This window comes from Trichomycterus rosablanca, chromosome 16 (genome assembly GCF_030014385.1).
Source record: "Trichomycterus rosablanca isolate fTriRos1 chromosome 16, fTriRos1.hap1, whole genome shotgun sequence".
In the NCBI taxonomy this organism is placed as follows: domain Eukaryota; kingdom Metazoa; phylum Chordata; class Actinopteri; order Siluriformes; family Trichomycteridae; genus Trichomycterus; species Trichomycterus rosablanca.
The window spans coordinates 16,008,427-16,025,246 of NC_086003.1; positions in this window are offsets into that span (position 1 = coordinate 16,008,427).

Here is a 16,820-nt window from a genome sequence, read left to right on the forward strand (position 1 = left end):
AACAACTTCATCCTCAGTTAATAAGTGCACTTGTTAAGCACTAACACTAGATTTTGCTTTATGCATAGTTCACTTCATGCATAATAGAAAGACGTTTGGAAGACGACCCATAGTAGAACAGGTAAACCTGTACCTTGTATACAGAATTCATAAATGAACTCACACTGCTGTCACTGAATGATTTGAACATGTGCTATTTTCTGCCCAAATATATATATATATATATATCATCTGTTTCTCTGCATGCTTTGTTAGCCCCCTTTCATGCTGTTCTTCAATGGTCAGGACCCCCACAGGACCACTACAGAGTAGGTGTTCTTTGGGTGGTGGAATATCCTCAGCACTGCAGTGATACTGACATGGTGGTGGTGTGTTAGTGTGCTGGTATAAGTGGATAAGACACAGCAATGCTGATGGAGATTTTAAATACCGTGTCCGCTCACTGTCCACTCTATCAGACACTCCTACCTGGTTGGTCCACCTTGTAGATGTAAAGTCAGAGACGATCGCTCATCTATTGCTGCTACTTGTTTGGTCATCTTCTAGACCTTCATCAGTGGTCACAGGACGCTGCCCACAAGGCGCTGTTGGCTGGATATTTTTGGTTGGTGGACTATTCTCAGTCCAGCAGTGACAGTGAGGTGTTTTAAAAGTCCAGCAGCACTGCTGTGTCTAATACACTCATACCAGCACAACGCACACTAACACACCACCACCATGTCAGTGTCACTGCAGTGCTGAGAATGATCCACCACCTAAATAATACCTGTTCTGTAGTGGTCCTGTGGGGGCCTGACCATTGAAGAACAGGGTGAAAGCAAGCTAAAAATGTAGAGAAATAAATGGACTACAGTCAGTAATTGTAGAACTACAAAGTGGAGCTGATAAAATGGACAGTGAGTGTAGAAACCAGGAGGTGGCTTTAATGTTATGGCTGATCGGTGAATATATATACATATATTTTTTTTCCCCCTTTTTCTCTTTTAGCGTATCCAATTACCCAACTGCATTTCTGCCTCCTCTCTACTGATGCCGATCCTTGTCCTGATTGAGGAGAACGTGCCTGACACGCCCCTTCAACACGTGTGCAGTAGCCAGCTGCACCTGCACAAGGCGAGTTCATATGCGGACCAGCTTGGTGTACGGAGAGCCACACACTGATCAATGCATTATTTCTCGACTCCATCAGACGCCATCAATCAGCCAGCAGAGATCGTAATTGCATTAGTTATGAGGTCCCTATCCGGCTCTCACCGTGTATGAACAACAGCCAATCCTTGTTCATGTAGTCGTCCAGCCTAGCCAGATGGCAGAGCTGTGTTTTACCACTGCACCAACCGAGCACCCAAAAAGTTATTTCACATGCTTATTAATGGTTTTCTGGCCTATAAGAGATTTTACAATATGTCTTGTAGGTCAGAAATATGATACATTTTGTGGTGTAGAAAGTTCTACATCATTTAACTTGGTAGCATGATATCCTGATCCTTCTTTCATAATTATAATTCACTACAGGTACTTACTGTTTATATAAACAGGGCTGGTTTTCTGTACCCTTTACAAAGCACAAAAACATTGGTCTCACTGACAAGGTCAGGAAGAAAATGCAAACTGTTACCTTATGCTAAAAGCAAATGTCAGATGTCACGAACCAACAAACACGAGGCTGCTAGAACACAGGTGACACAGTCCACAATAAAGTTAGCTTTACACAGGTTAAGTAACAATTCTAAGTCAAGCTTCTTTTTAAATTGTAGCCAATGACAATGTGAAGCTCATTAGACTTGGGACAGTGTCGTCTGTGTTCTAGCAGCTTCTAATAGCACACCTGTGTGGAGGATTCTTGGATTGCATGTTACTAGACAGGCAGCGAGTGCTTACTATCAAAGTGTCATCATCACCTGTGGGCATCTCGTTGCCATGGTTTAACTGACACCACCAAACAAAAAATAAATAAATAAATAATGCCATGGAAATACTGGATTTAATGGCTAGTGTCTACAGAGCATATAGAAGAAACAATTTGATCACAAATCAGATGCCTTCCCATCCAGGTTTTACTGCAATTTAGATGATTATACTATATAAAATATCTCATCCCTATGTAGTGCATCTCTGTCTGTGCAGTCAACATAACAAGAAAACTATGGCTGTTCTTTGTGATGGTTGGCGTCTATTTGTTGAAGTTTTACACTGTCAAGAACTCCGCCCACTTACATATAGCTTTATTTTTATGTAATTTTAAGAAACACTTTGTAAACCCTTCAGAATTAGCAGCATTTCCACCTTAGTTTTGAAGGTGGAGCCAGTACAATGCAGCCCCAGGATCCTGGGAACCTGCGTATAGTTCGCTCCTCTTAAAACATGCTGAAGGTGGATTGCTTCTTCTAAATTGCTAATAAACCAGATGAACTGTATGCATGCAATGTGTCAGTAGTGCCAGTGATAACTCCAGGGATTCTAAATAGATGAAGGCCTAAGGGAGATCCCAACAGAGAAGAGTCTGTCAGGGGTTTTACTGCCATCCATGCACTGAATAACATGTTTAAAAATCTAAACTAAGTATAAGGAGGATTGTTTATTTGGCCACAGAGTGTATAATGACATGGATTATTGCCATGCATGTAAACACATATGTTGATGCCTATGATTTGTTTATAGCAGCTGGACACGTCTGAATCAGTCAGCAGAAATCAAAAGCTTCACAGAAGCTGAACAACTGCTTGCTCTTGACTTTAAAGTATTTGCTTGTATTTTAGAAGTGTGTGTCTATATTTGGGCTTGATGATTATATGAGCTATTTGTTTTAATGTGCATTAGTTATACAATAGATTGCAAGGCTATTCAGTGGGTTAGGACTAATTTATTTAGACAGACACCATTAGACTTCCAAGTTGCCTTTATAGGCTGTATCAGTTTTTTTAACCTTAACATTGTTTGTGCACCGCTTGATAAGGAAATGTATTAAGCAGACATGAAGGAATCATTCTTCACTTTCTGCTCCAGCACAGAATATCCGGGTACCTGCTACATTACGACTTTCTCAGCATTTTAACTAAGCGGAGGATGCCTTCTGAGCTTATCCAGGGTTGGGTAAAATGCTTTAAAAAAGAATGTAAGAAATGATCTTTAGGCTAGTGTTTGTTTCTTTGCAGGTAGTAGATGATATGTTAATGTCACTGTGCTACCTGAACTATTAAGTTATATAACTGAATTCCTTTCTGCATTTAGTGAAATAGAGCAGGCTAAATTTCTACAAAAATCAATCACACATACTGTAGTTTTATAAAAGGTTTGAAGGTCTGCATGAAAAAAAAAGCCCAGGCAAAAACCTCATTGTACAAGCATTTCTTTTAACAGTTCCTGCACCAAAGAAATATTATCCTTGCATATTGTCACATATAGCTGGATAAATGATGTTTTGGTGATGATTGTTTGATGTTTTGATGAAAAGCAAGCAATAGCAAATTCATTGCTGTGAGTGACTATGTTAAAGAGATAGTAAAGTTAGGTAACTTAATTGCTAAATAGTGAATTTTTGTATAATGCCAGACAGCCATTATAAAGAATCACAGGTTCAATTAGAAAGTATGCTTTAAACCAGCATAGACAAATAAAATATTAAATAAGTAAGTGTTGTTTAGGTGCTTTCTTGACTTTACTTGAATAATAATTTAATAGTTTAAAGATGTAATAATAATTAATTAACTATTTGTGCAGTAAATGCTAGATAGCAGCTATGGATTATAAAGGTTTCCCATTGGCCCAAAGGTAGAGAGGTAATTTCATACAGCATTCTTTAATGATGAACATATATACACTGATCAGCCATAACATTAAAACCACCTCCTTGTTTCTACACTCACTGTCCATTTTATCAGCTCCACTTACCATATAGAAGCACTTTGTAGTTCTACAATTACTGACTGTAGTCCATCTGTTTCTCTGCATGCTTTTTTAGCTCCTTTTCATGCTGTTCTTCAATGGTCAGGACTCACCCAGGACCACTACAGAGCAGGTATTATTTGGGTGGTGGATCATTCTCAGTACTGCAGTGACACTGACATGGTGGTGGTGTGTTAGTGTGTGTTGTGCTGGTATAAGTGGATAAGACACAGCAGCGCTGATGGAGTTTTTAAACACCTCACTGTCACTGCTGGACTGAGAATAGTCCACCAACCAAAAGCATCCAGCCAACAGCGCCCCGTGGGCAGCATCCTGTGACCACTGATGAAGGTCTACAAGATGACCAACTCAAACAGCAGCAATAGATGAGCGATCGTCTCTGACTTTACATCTACAAGGTGGACCAACTAGGTTGGAGCGTCTAATAGAGTGGACAGTAAGTGGACACGGTATTTAAAAATTCCATCTGCGCTGCTTTGTCAGATCCACTCATACCAGCACAACACACACTAACACACAACCACCATGTCAGTGTCACTGCACTGCTGAGAATGATCCAACACCCAAATAATACCTACTCTGTGGTCCTGGGAGAGTCCTGACCATTGAAGAACAGCATGAAAGGGGGCTAACAAAGCATGCAGAGAAACAGATGGACTACAGTCAGTAATTGTAGAACTACAAAGTGCTTCTATACAGTAAGTGGAGCTGATAAAATAGACAGTGAGTGTAGAAACAAGGAGGTGGTTTTAATGTTATGGCTGATCGGTCTATATCTATTAGACTTAAACCGGTTTAAAATGCTGTAGCTCATTTTTAATGGGACAAGAACGTCAAACCATATGTCTATTGGTTTTCATTTACATTGGCTAGTTTCCTATTGACTACAAAGTCGTCTTTATAACCTTTGAACATTTAAATTGGTCAACTTTGGAATATTGAACTGATCCGCTAAATTATTTTCAGCTTTACCAGAAAAGCCTTCTGTTAATCTTTAGGCTTACTCAGTGTTAAAAAGATAAGATGATGCTATTGATGATGCACAAGCCCACATTTTTTTTTAAAGGTTCTGGGTTTAGAGTTAAGTGCTGGAATAATCTTAACAGCTTTTCTTAAACATAAAAAAGTCTCAATAAATCTGAATGGTTACTATTGAATTGTTTTTTTTATACATATTTATTTATTTTCTGAACACTATATTTGTGAAAATAGCTGGCCACCCACAATGCAGGAAAAATGATGGGTGATTGGGCACAGTGGGGCATCATTTGAAGGGAGGTGACTAAAACAATTTTGCCTGTCATATTCAGCATGATTTCACAATCTTGGTAACAAACTCATTGGGATAGGAGCAACACAGCGGCAAAAAATGCTTAAAGCTAGTGGAGAAATACAAACAATTTAATTTGCCCCTTTTACTGTCCTGGAACAATTCATTCTGCTTGGCTGAGAATGCACATAGCTTTACCAAGCCAGTGAAAGCAGTGTATCGGATTGTGAATAACAAAAAAACAGGTAAAATGGAGTGAGCTCTGCTATTATTTAAATTGCTATTTTGTCTAAATTGCATCTTAAGTTGCCAATTGAGTTGGCAGCTTGTATTGATCTCAGAAGGCAACATCATAGTATTTGTGCCAAACGGACTTCAAGGTGCCAATAAAAGCTTTTACTCAGCACACATCATGCCAGAAAACCTGTTGCTTGTGAGGCCATATGATATAAAAGTGTGTGTCCAGCCTCAGTTTCTGCTGGATTAACATTAAAACCACCGCCTTGTCAGCTCCACTTACCATATAGAAGCACTTTGTAGTTCTACAATTACTGACTGTAGTCCATCTGTTTCTCTGCATGCTTTGTTAGCCCCCTTTCACGCTGTTCTTCAATGGTCAGGACTCTCCCAGGACCACAGAGTAGGTATTATTTGGGTGTTGGATCATTCTCAGCAGTGCAGTGACACTGACATGGTGGTGGTGTGTTAGTGTGTGTTGTGCTGGTATGAGTGGAACAGACCCAGCAATGCTAATGGAGTTTTTAAACACCTCACTGTCATTGCTGGACTGAGAATAGTCCACCAACCAAAAATTTCCAGGCAGCAACGCCCCATGTGCAGCATCCTGTGACCACTGATGAAGGTCTAGAAGATAACCAACTCAAACAGAAGCAATAGATGAGCGATCGTCTCTGACTTTACATCTACAAGGTGGACCAACTGGTAGGAGTGGACAGTGAGTAGACACGGTATTTAAAAACTCCAGCAGCGCTGCTGTGTCTGATCCACTCATACCAGCACAACACACACTAACACACCACCACCATGTCATTGTCACTGCAGTGCTGAGAATCATCCAATGCCTAAATAATACCTGCTCTGTGGTGGTCCTGTGGGGGTCCTGACCATTGAAGAACAGGCTGAAAGCAGGCTTAAAAAGTATGTAGAGAAACAGATTGACTACAGTCAGTAATTGTAGAACTACAAAGTGCTTCTATATGGTAAATGGAGCTGATAAAATGGACAGTGAGTGTAGAAACAAAGAGAAATTGAATAAAAACAAAATATTTATTAAATAAATAGAACAGTTATTGCTCCATAATGTAATATGTAGTTACACTAGCTTTAGCATTTCTGACTACAACTAAACAGTCTCTTATTAATTATTATTACAGTGGTAACTTGAAATCTTTGAAACTCAACACACCTTTGTACCCTTAAACTCGATGTGTTCACTCACTTACTAACTTACTCACTCACTGTCTTAACCGCTTATCCAATTAGGGTCTTGGGGGGGGCAGCTTTTCAATGGACACAAGGCACACAGTAACACACACACTTCCACTTTTTTTCTATAGTATTTTTATTGAATTACATCAGTACTTTAACAAGGCTACTATTTTAAGCCATTTAGATCTGGATTTGCTTTTGTGTTTGACTGTGTCCTGATAATGTCTTTGCTGCATTACTCAATTATTTTTAGGTATCAGCTCAAGGACAGACGAGCTCATAGATTTCTCAAGGATTTTCTGAGAGAAAGTGGAATTTGATGTATTTGATGACGTTGTTCAGGTTCCAGTGCAAAAGCAAAACATCCCCAATCACCAGACTACAACCTTCAGATATGACTGACAGTATAATGTTTTAAAGTGTGTATTTGCTTTTGGCAAGATATAATAAGAGATATGTTATGCAAAGAAATAAGTATATCTATATAATCACTATCCTAAAGGGCTTGTGTATCCCAAAAGCCTGCTTAGATTGGAAATATCATTTATCATGTTTTTTAACAACACTTTATTCAGATCAAGGTTGTGATGGGTGAGGTTGTCCTGAAATCACTGGGTGCAATGCAGGAACACACACCAGACAGAAAATCAATCCATCAAAGGGCCTTGGCCATTCCCCCCTTTCCTCAAATCCTACGTCTGTGTATGTAGGTGCCTTACTGGCTGATAGGGGGATTCAAACCTTGGATCCAATCAGTAGTGGGCATGTGTAATTTGGGCTAAAGATTCCTAAAATAAATGTTGTACATTTTTACATTGCTTTTTTTCTATTTTTCTTGATCTTAAATAAATGTGTGACAAATACAGTCCTTTGCCAATATTTAACTCATTGCACTTCCACATATTGTTGTGCTATTAATTGGAATTATAGTTGACTTGATGGTGACTTGGTGTACGTATGTCTATTAAGGCTGGCACCGATCCGATACTCTGGATCGGATATCGGAAGGAAAATAACGTGTAATCCGATCCGATACTGTTGCTTAATGTAAATAACACTTAATGTAAATAAGGCCATTCAAAAAATTTAAACACACTGATCTACTTAAACTTTTAGCATTTCAAAAAATCATATACTACTGCCACAACTAAAAATACTGTTTTACGGCGTGTCGTAATTGTGTCTACAATTGGAAGATGAGGATGTCAATCAAACGCGATGGACCAATAAGAATTGACGCAGTTGAGTTGAGATTTTCCGTTAAAGTTCTGTCACGTTTTTAGATGATTAAAAACCAAAGCACGCTTATTAAAAACCCTGCTGGATTTGTAAGAGGACGTCTGTGGCTAAACAGGAAACGGTGTAGTTTGTTTTATTTCACAACACTAACGAATTAAATTTCGTTGAGGATGTGAGAGATCTCCAAGCCGGGACAAGATAGATACATTTGTTTATTTTTTTATTATTTAATTGTTATTTAATTTAATTGACATTATTGAAATTATAATTTATTTGTTAAATACAGATAAACTTCCACTTTACATTTTATTTTAAATGTTTGTATGGTGCTGATAACAAGCCAAAAATGCTGCTAAATGTTCTGTGTGTAAAAGTTAAAATAAAAACAGCAGTTTAGCATAAGTGTGATGATGTAGGTTCTGTATTTATTCCTTTAGAATATTTGTTTCACAGTCTGAGCATTGTTATTTAAATAGCTAGTTTAACCATGGTGCATTGAGACATTTCTTGGTGCATTGAGAAATCCACAGATAAATTCCTGTCAAAGATTCTTAATCATATTGATGCTTTGCCATGCCAACACATTGAGGTTCTTGGTCTTGACCTACCACTATTCACCATCATGCATCACTGTGGTAAAGGTGTTATCAGGGTGATGGGCAATGTTGGGTTTCTGCATTGCAGCAAGGTCAGAAAGTTCAATTTTCAACTTTTTTAATAATGGCTTACTTCTTGATACTTTTCTATAAAGCCCGAAGCCTTCTGGCTATGGTTGTCCAGGGAACAGCTTTCCCTATCTAATCTGCTTAAAGTTCTCTTGACCTTTTGTTTGAATCTCTGACTAATGTCCTTTTCATGGCTGCCTTCTTTCAGATTCATGGCCGGTCCACATTTCTTCTAATAACCTAATTAATACCTTTTATTCCTAAAATTTGCTTTTTTTGCGTTCATGATATTTGCGTGGGTATGCTCTTTTAACCACAACCCAAAACCAGAAAAAGTTGGGACTGTATGGAAAAAGTTCTAATGCAAATAAAATAAGAATGCAGTGTTCCTCACATTTACTTTGACTTTTATTTGATTCAACTTCATTACATTTGTTAATATACATCCATTCCTGCATTTCAGGCCTGCAACACATTCCAAAAAAAGTTGGAACGGGGACAATTTAGGGCTAGTAATGAGGTGAAAAAATGAAATAATTCCAAACAGGTGATGTCAACAGGTGATTGTAATCATCATTTTTGTAAAAAAAAGCAGCATCCAGGAAAGGCTGAGTCTTTGATGAGCAAAGATGATCAGAGGATCTCCAGTTTGTCAACAAATGTGTGAGAAAATGATTGAAATGTTTAAAAACAATGTACCTCAGAGAAAGATTGGAAGGGATTTGCATATTTCTCCCTCTACAGTGCATAACATCATTAAACAATTCAAGCAATCAGGAAGAATTTCAGTGCGTAAAACCCAAGGGCACAAGCTTAAGCTGAACGCCTGTGATCTTCAATCCCTCAGACGGCACTGCATCAAGAACCGCCACTCAGCAATAGCTGATATAACCACATGGGCGACGGATTACTTTGGCAAACCTTTGTCAAGCACTACAATACGTAGTTACTTGCACGAATGCCACTTAAAACTTTACTGTGCAAAAAAAGAAGCCTTATGTTAACCATGTCCAGTAGCGCCGTCAACTTCTCTGGGCTTGGAGGCATCTAGGATGGACCATCACAGTGGAAACGTGTATTGTGGTCAGATGAATACAAAAACAAAAAGGATCATCCAGACTGTTATCAGCAACACGTCCAAAAGCCAGGGTCTGTCATGGTATGGGACTTTGTCACTGCCCTTGGCAAAGGTCATTTACACTTCTGTGATGGCAGCATTAATGCAGAAAAGTACATTGAGATCTTAGATGTGGTGACAAAGACATAATACTTTAATATTCATCAAACAGTATTTTTGGATGGTCACACCATGCAATGTAGGTGGGTGATTCTTCAATTGGGGGAACTTTATGTCCCTAGGTTATACATTTGTGTTAAAAATACTTTATTACAAAACAAATATTTTAGGTATTAAAAAGATCATTCATTGCATCACTAAAAAAATTACATACCAAAATAATTATGATTTCCATTTTTTATGATGATTTAAACATCAATATTTTGCTACTTTGGCCTTGTCCCCAACCCAGACTTTAAAACTTCTCTGCTGTAATAAAATGCAGGAGGAAATTGAGTGCTGTATCAACGAAATTCAGCCACATTTATGCAAAACGGTCATGGAAAATTTCGACAAAAGAGTGCGTATGTGCCAGCAAAGTCGTGGAGGCCATTTGCCCGATATGCTATTCCATACATAATCCTATACTGTATACTTTATGAATCAATTAAAAATTAAAAATTTTTAATAAAAAATCTGTGTTCTCTATCAAAATTACTTCTTGCGTGAATTTTGGGACACCCTTTATTACTGTCCCCAGCATTATCGTCATTACCGCAACAGTGTATGGTTTCTGTAGGGAATCATTTGAAGGTAACACTTGTTTATGTTGTAACCATGGAAACAAAGACTCGCAAGGAAGCACATGACAGCCATGAGAGAAGATTGACATTTTAATGTCTGGAAATGTGAGTAATTTAATCATGTATTCCTCCTGATCATAGAGTATATTTATTCAGCGTCATTACCATTTACATCAGTATGGCAGTACTTTACCAAAAAAAAAGGAAATTTACACATTATTTATATGTATTTAAGGTGCATCTTGTACTAGCTGTTGACTAGCTTTAGCAAATCCATGGCCTAGCTAGTTTTTTTCTTTAAAAAAGTAAAAATTGTCATTACCGCAACACATAATGACATTTTGCTATGCCACTTTGCAAATAAATATGAAATATTAAAATTCTATATAAGCTCAATTGTAGCCATCATTAAGTCTTTGCTCTAAAGCATGTAAGCATTATCTTGACATAATTAAAACTAAATTATTACTAATTTTATTTTTCAAAAGTTAAGATGGTAAAAAGAGCCCGCAATTGAAGAATCACCCAGGTTAATTTTTATGTAGTACATTTGCTACTATATAAATCCAGTTCACTACATACATATATTTTTTATCTAATCAAAGTACCTTAACGGTAGCTATCAGCAAAGCACAAGTCAATAGGTTCATTAGCTAACGATTTGTCACTTATGTTGAATATAATAAATGAATGGTCTTGTACCTCAATCAATCTTACCTGAAGTTTAATTTCAGTCTGGCATCTGTTGTTTTTCTTGATAGAGAAGCCAGGTTTGGTGGAAATGTATTTAGCTGCAAATGTTACCTAAACAGACCTAAAATTTTTGAGCCAGCCTGCTAATCTTAGCACCACAGAAGAGAAAGTGAGGAGCTACTTTAACTGTTCTGTTTGAAAACAGCAATCACCATTAAGCCCTCTAGACAACTTTCTCTATGATGTGGTGATGACGACATGATACTTTTGGCATTTAACTAGACGGGCGCTTTCCAGTTTAATCAAAACAACATGTCTTTGCTATTCAGCATTGGTGTTTTTCTACACATGGTCAGAAACTGCAAATATACTGTACTGTGAATATTATGCTTTTTATGTTATGGTAAAGTGTTTTTTGAGGAAATAAAATCCATTTTATGGGATAAAAAGAATTCAGTATCACAGCTTGTGCTTTGGAACTTTAAATCAGTTAATTATGTAGAAAATGGACATCACATGATCTCATCCTGGTGTTCATCAAACCATTGAATAATGGCTGACCATTATCGTAAGAAAGGACGATAGAACAACCCACATACTAAAAAGCTTCTTTGTCTGTTCTGGCTGAAAAGCAATCATTATTATCTTTCATTAAAAGACTCTGTCTATGTGATTACGAGGTTATGATGCATTGGCATTTAACCAGCCATTTAACAGGCACACTTCTGGCTTAAGTAAGACAACATGACATTGCTCTTCTGCACTGGTGTTCAACCGCACGTGGCTAGAAGTGTTAATGGTCTGTGGTTGGATGTTGGATTATTCTTAAAGCAGGAAAATCCTCTGGTTCTCAGAGGTATAAAAGGATAAGATATTAACTTCACAGCCAATGCCTCAGAACAGCCCATAAAAGCTTAATGATGTTTAAATTTGGTGATTAGAAAGCAGTGGAAGGCAGAAGAGTTCTGGTGTTCGTCAAACCCCTCTTACTAGCCAATGCTTTTGAAGATTGTGTTGGTGGATTAGCATCTTACATACAGTGTATCACAAAAGTGAGTACACCCCTCACATTTCTGCAGATATTTAAGTATATCTTTTCATGGGACAACACTGACAAAATGACACTTTGACACAATGAAAAAAGTAGTCTGTGTGCAGCTTATATAACAGTGTAAATTTATTCTTCCCTCAAAATAACTCAATATACAGCCATTAATGTCTAAACCACCGGCAACAAAAGTGAGTACACCCCTTAGTGAAAGTTCTTGAAGTGTCAATATTTTGTGTGGCCACCATTATTTTCCAGAACTGCCTTAACTCTCCTGGGCATGGAGTTTACCAGAGCTTCACAGGTTGCCACTGGAATGCTTTTCCACTCCTCCATGACGACATCACGGAGCTGGCGGATATTCGAGACTTTGCGCTCCTCCACCTTCCGCTTGAGGATGCCCCAAAGATGTTCTATTGGGTTTAGGTCTGGAGACATGCTTGACCAGTCCATCACCTTTACCCTCAGCCTCTTCAATAAAGCAGTGGTCGTCTTAGAGGTGTGTTTGGGGTCATTATCATGCTGGAACACTGCCCTGTGACCCAGTTTCTGGAGGGAGGGGATCATGCTCTGCTTCAGTATTTCACAGTACATATTGGAGTTCATGTGTCCCTCAGTGAAATGTAACTCCCCAACACCTGCTGCACTCATGCAGCCCCAGACCATGGCATTCCCACCATCACGCTTGACTGTAGGCATGACACACTTATCTTTGTACTCCTCACCTGATTGCCGCCACACATGCTTGAGACCATCTGAACCAAACAAATTAATCTTGGTCTCATCAGACCATAGGACATGATTCCAGTAATCCATGTCCTTTGTTGACATGTCTTCAGCAAACTGTTTGCGGGCTTTCTTGTGTAGAGACTTCAGAAGAGGCTTCCTTCTGGGGTGACAACCATGCAGACCAATTTGATGTAGTGTGCGGCGTATGGTCTGAGCACTGACAGGCTGACCCCCCACCTTTTCAATCTCTGCAGCAATGCTGACAGCACTCCTGCGCCTACCTTTCAAAGACAGCAGTTGGATGTGACGCTGAGCACGTGCACTCAGCTTCTTTGGACGACCAACGAGAGGTCTGTTCTGAGTGGACCCTGCTCTTTTAAAACGCTGGATGATCTTGGCCACTGTGCTGCAGCTCAGTTTCAGGGTGTTGGCAATCTTCTTGTAGCCTTGGCCATCTTCATGTAGCGCAACAATTCGTCTTTTAAGATCCTCAGAGAGTTCTTTGCCATGAGGTGCCATGTTGGAACTTTCAGTGACCAGTATGAGAGAGTGTGAGAGCTGTACTACTAAATTGAACACACCTGCTCCCTATGCACACCTGAGACCTAGTAACACTAACGAGTCACATGACATTTTGGAGGGAAAATGACAAGCAGTGCTCAATTTGGACATTTAGAGGTGTAGTCTCTTAGGGGTGTACTCACTTTTGTTGCCGGTGGTTTAGACATTAATGGCTGTATATTGAGTTATTTTGAGGGAAGAATAAATTTACACTGTTATATAAGCTGCACACAGACTACTTTTCATTGTGTCAAAGTGTCATTTTGTCAGTGTTGTCCCATGAAAATATATACTTAAATATCTGCAGAAATGTGAGGGGTGTACTCACTTTTGTGATACACTGTATAAGAGTATCGTTAAGAAAGGTTTTTTAACCTTTTATACTTCTATGTAAAGCAATCATTGGACCTTGAGAAAGCTGTCTTCAGTATTATGGATCTTATAGCAGAAACCCTTATAATATAAAACTGCTCTCACTGCTCAGCCATCGATATTAAACCCTTAAAAAAAACTCTTGGTGATGTGTTGACAAGGACATGATCCGTTTGGTATTAAACCAGCTGGGCACTCTCTAGGTTTAAACAAAACGACTTGACAGTGCTATCCAACATTGCTGTTTCTTTGCACGATAGAAACAAAACAACCATTCAAATTAAAACAAACGTTACATATAATACATATTACATGTATTATGTAATATATTAAAGTATTAAATGAATTGTACATTTCAAATACTAATTAATAATGTTAATGATTAATAATTGGAACAACTCAAATCAATAATACAACCCCAAATCACAAGTTGGGACAGCATGGAAAATGCAAATAATAAAAAACACATACTTTCTTACATTTACTTTGACTTTTATTTGATTGCAGACAGTATGAACCTGAGATATTTCAATTATTAATAAACATCCATTCCTGCATTTCAGGCCTGCAACACATTCCTAAAAAAGTTGGGACTGTAAAGCATTTATCACTCTGTAATTTTGCCATTCATTTTTACCACACTTAAAAGACATTTTAGCACCAAGTGAGGAGACCAAGTGATTTAGTGTTTCAGCATTTATTTTGTCTCATTCGTTCTGCAAACACATCTTAAGATGTTCAACAGTACAGGGTCGTCGTTGTCACATTTTTCGTTTCAAAATTCTCCACATATTTTCTATTGGGGACAGATCACGACTGCAGGCAGGCCAGTCCAGTACCCGTACCCTCTTCTTCCACAGCCATGCCTTTGTAATGTGTGCAGCATGTGGTTTTGCATTGTCTTGTTGAAAAATGCATGGACATCCCTGGAAAAGATGACGTCTTGAAGGCAGCATATGTTGTTCTAAGATCTCAATGTACTTTTCTGCATTAATGCTGCCATCACAGAAGTGTAAATGACATTTGTCAAGGGCACTGACACAGCCCCATACCATGACAGACCCTGACTTTTGGACTTGTTGCTGATAACAGTCTGGATGGTCCTTTTCGTCTTTGGTCTGGAGCACACGGCGTCCTTTTTTTCCAAAATGACCTGGAATGCTGAATCATCTGACCACAATACATGTTTCCACTGTGTGATGGTCCATCCTAGATTCCTCAGAGCCCAGAGAAGTTGACGCTGCTTTTGGACATGGTTAACATAAGGCTTCTTTTTTGCACAGTAAAGTTCTAAGTGGCATTTGTGCATATAACTTTGTATTGTAGTGCTTGACAAAGGTTTGCCAAAGTAATCCCTCACCCATGTGGTTATATCAGCTATTGTTGAGTGGAGGTTCTTGATGCAGTGCCGTCTGAGGGATCGAAGATCACAGGCGTTCAGCTTCAGCTTAGCCTTGATGCACTGAAATTCTTCCCAATTCCTAAAATCATTTAATGATATTATGCACTGTAGAGGGAGAAATATGCACATTTCTTCCAATCTTTCTTTGAGGTACATTGTTTTTTAACATTTCAATCATTTTCTCACACATTTGTTGACAAACTGGAGATCCTCTGGACATCTTTGCTCATCAAAGACTCAGCCTTTCCTGGATGCTGCTTTTGTACCAAACCATGATTACAATCACCTGTTGACATCACCTGTTTGGAATCACATCATTATTTAGTTTCTTCACCTCAGTACTAGCCCTAAAGTGCCCACAGCCCGACTTTTTTTGGAATGTGTTGCAGGTCTGAAATGAAATGGAGGTATATTAACAAATGAAATGAAGTTGAGCAGATAAAACATGAAAACCTTCTGCAATCAAATGAAAGTCAAAATAAATGTAAGGAGCATTTCTATTTTATGTGCATTTTCCATACTGTCCCAACTTTTTCTGATTTGGGGTTGGGGTAGTTTTTTTGTTTTTACTTAAAAATAAGGCAATTTAAAATTAAGAGCATGAACTATCTGGTGAGAAAAGCTGTTGAAATTTGCCTGTGACATAATTTACCTTTGTTTACATACAACCATAGTTGGTACATCAGATCAAGATGTTATACGTATTAACTCATGTTGTTTCTGTGTTAGCAAGAGTTTTGGGCTACATGCTGCATCAGTTTATGTACGTTTATGTACGTTAACAGTATGTTCTGTTGTGCCTTAAAAAGCTTAAATAGACTGTCCATTATAAAAAAAAACATTTTTACTGCTACATCTGCTACACTAAGCTTCTTTCACCCTTCATTCAAAAGCACTGGTGAGTCAAATCTCATTAATTGTTTTGACATGTTGATGAGTGACTATAGGCTCATTAGTGATCATTGTCAGTTAGCAATTAAAAAAATTCAGCACAATGTGAATTCCATATTTCCAGAGAATCAGTTTGATGATAGAGCAGGGTTGCGCTATATTGCGCTTCTAATTTCTCCTTACTAGAACTCTTAATGAATCAAGCTAGAGTGGATATCTTGCTTTTTTAATGCCGAAAGCAGCAGAAATCCTTATTGCATGACTGGAAACTTGGTGCTTTGCAGTAAAGTGTTGTATGCTGGACAACAGTGCTAGCTCATTTCATAAACAAGGTTTACACTGGAGCTGTAATAAGTTAAGCACACACATTTGAAACACATCTGTTTTGTACATGGTTCCTTGTATTACACTAAGAAAACAGTGCCTTCTATTATCATTACTTGATGGTAGAAACACCTAGATTGAAAATGTATTCATCTCCATAATATGTTATTGTCTCAGACTGCACAGGTAATACAGAAGATAGTGCTGCAGCTTTTCCCCCTCCAGGTCGGACTATAAAATCTGTTTATAATCTTGAATCGACTTTACAACATAATATCAGCAAATAATGGAAAATGTTTTTCAGCAGCAGAAACTTGTATTGGTGTATCAGTTTGGTTACCAGTACAGAAATCACAACTAAAAACCTGCTTCTCTTGACTAGAAAGCTTAAATAGTTTTTTTTTGTTTTTT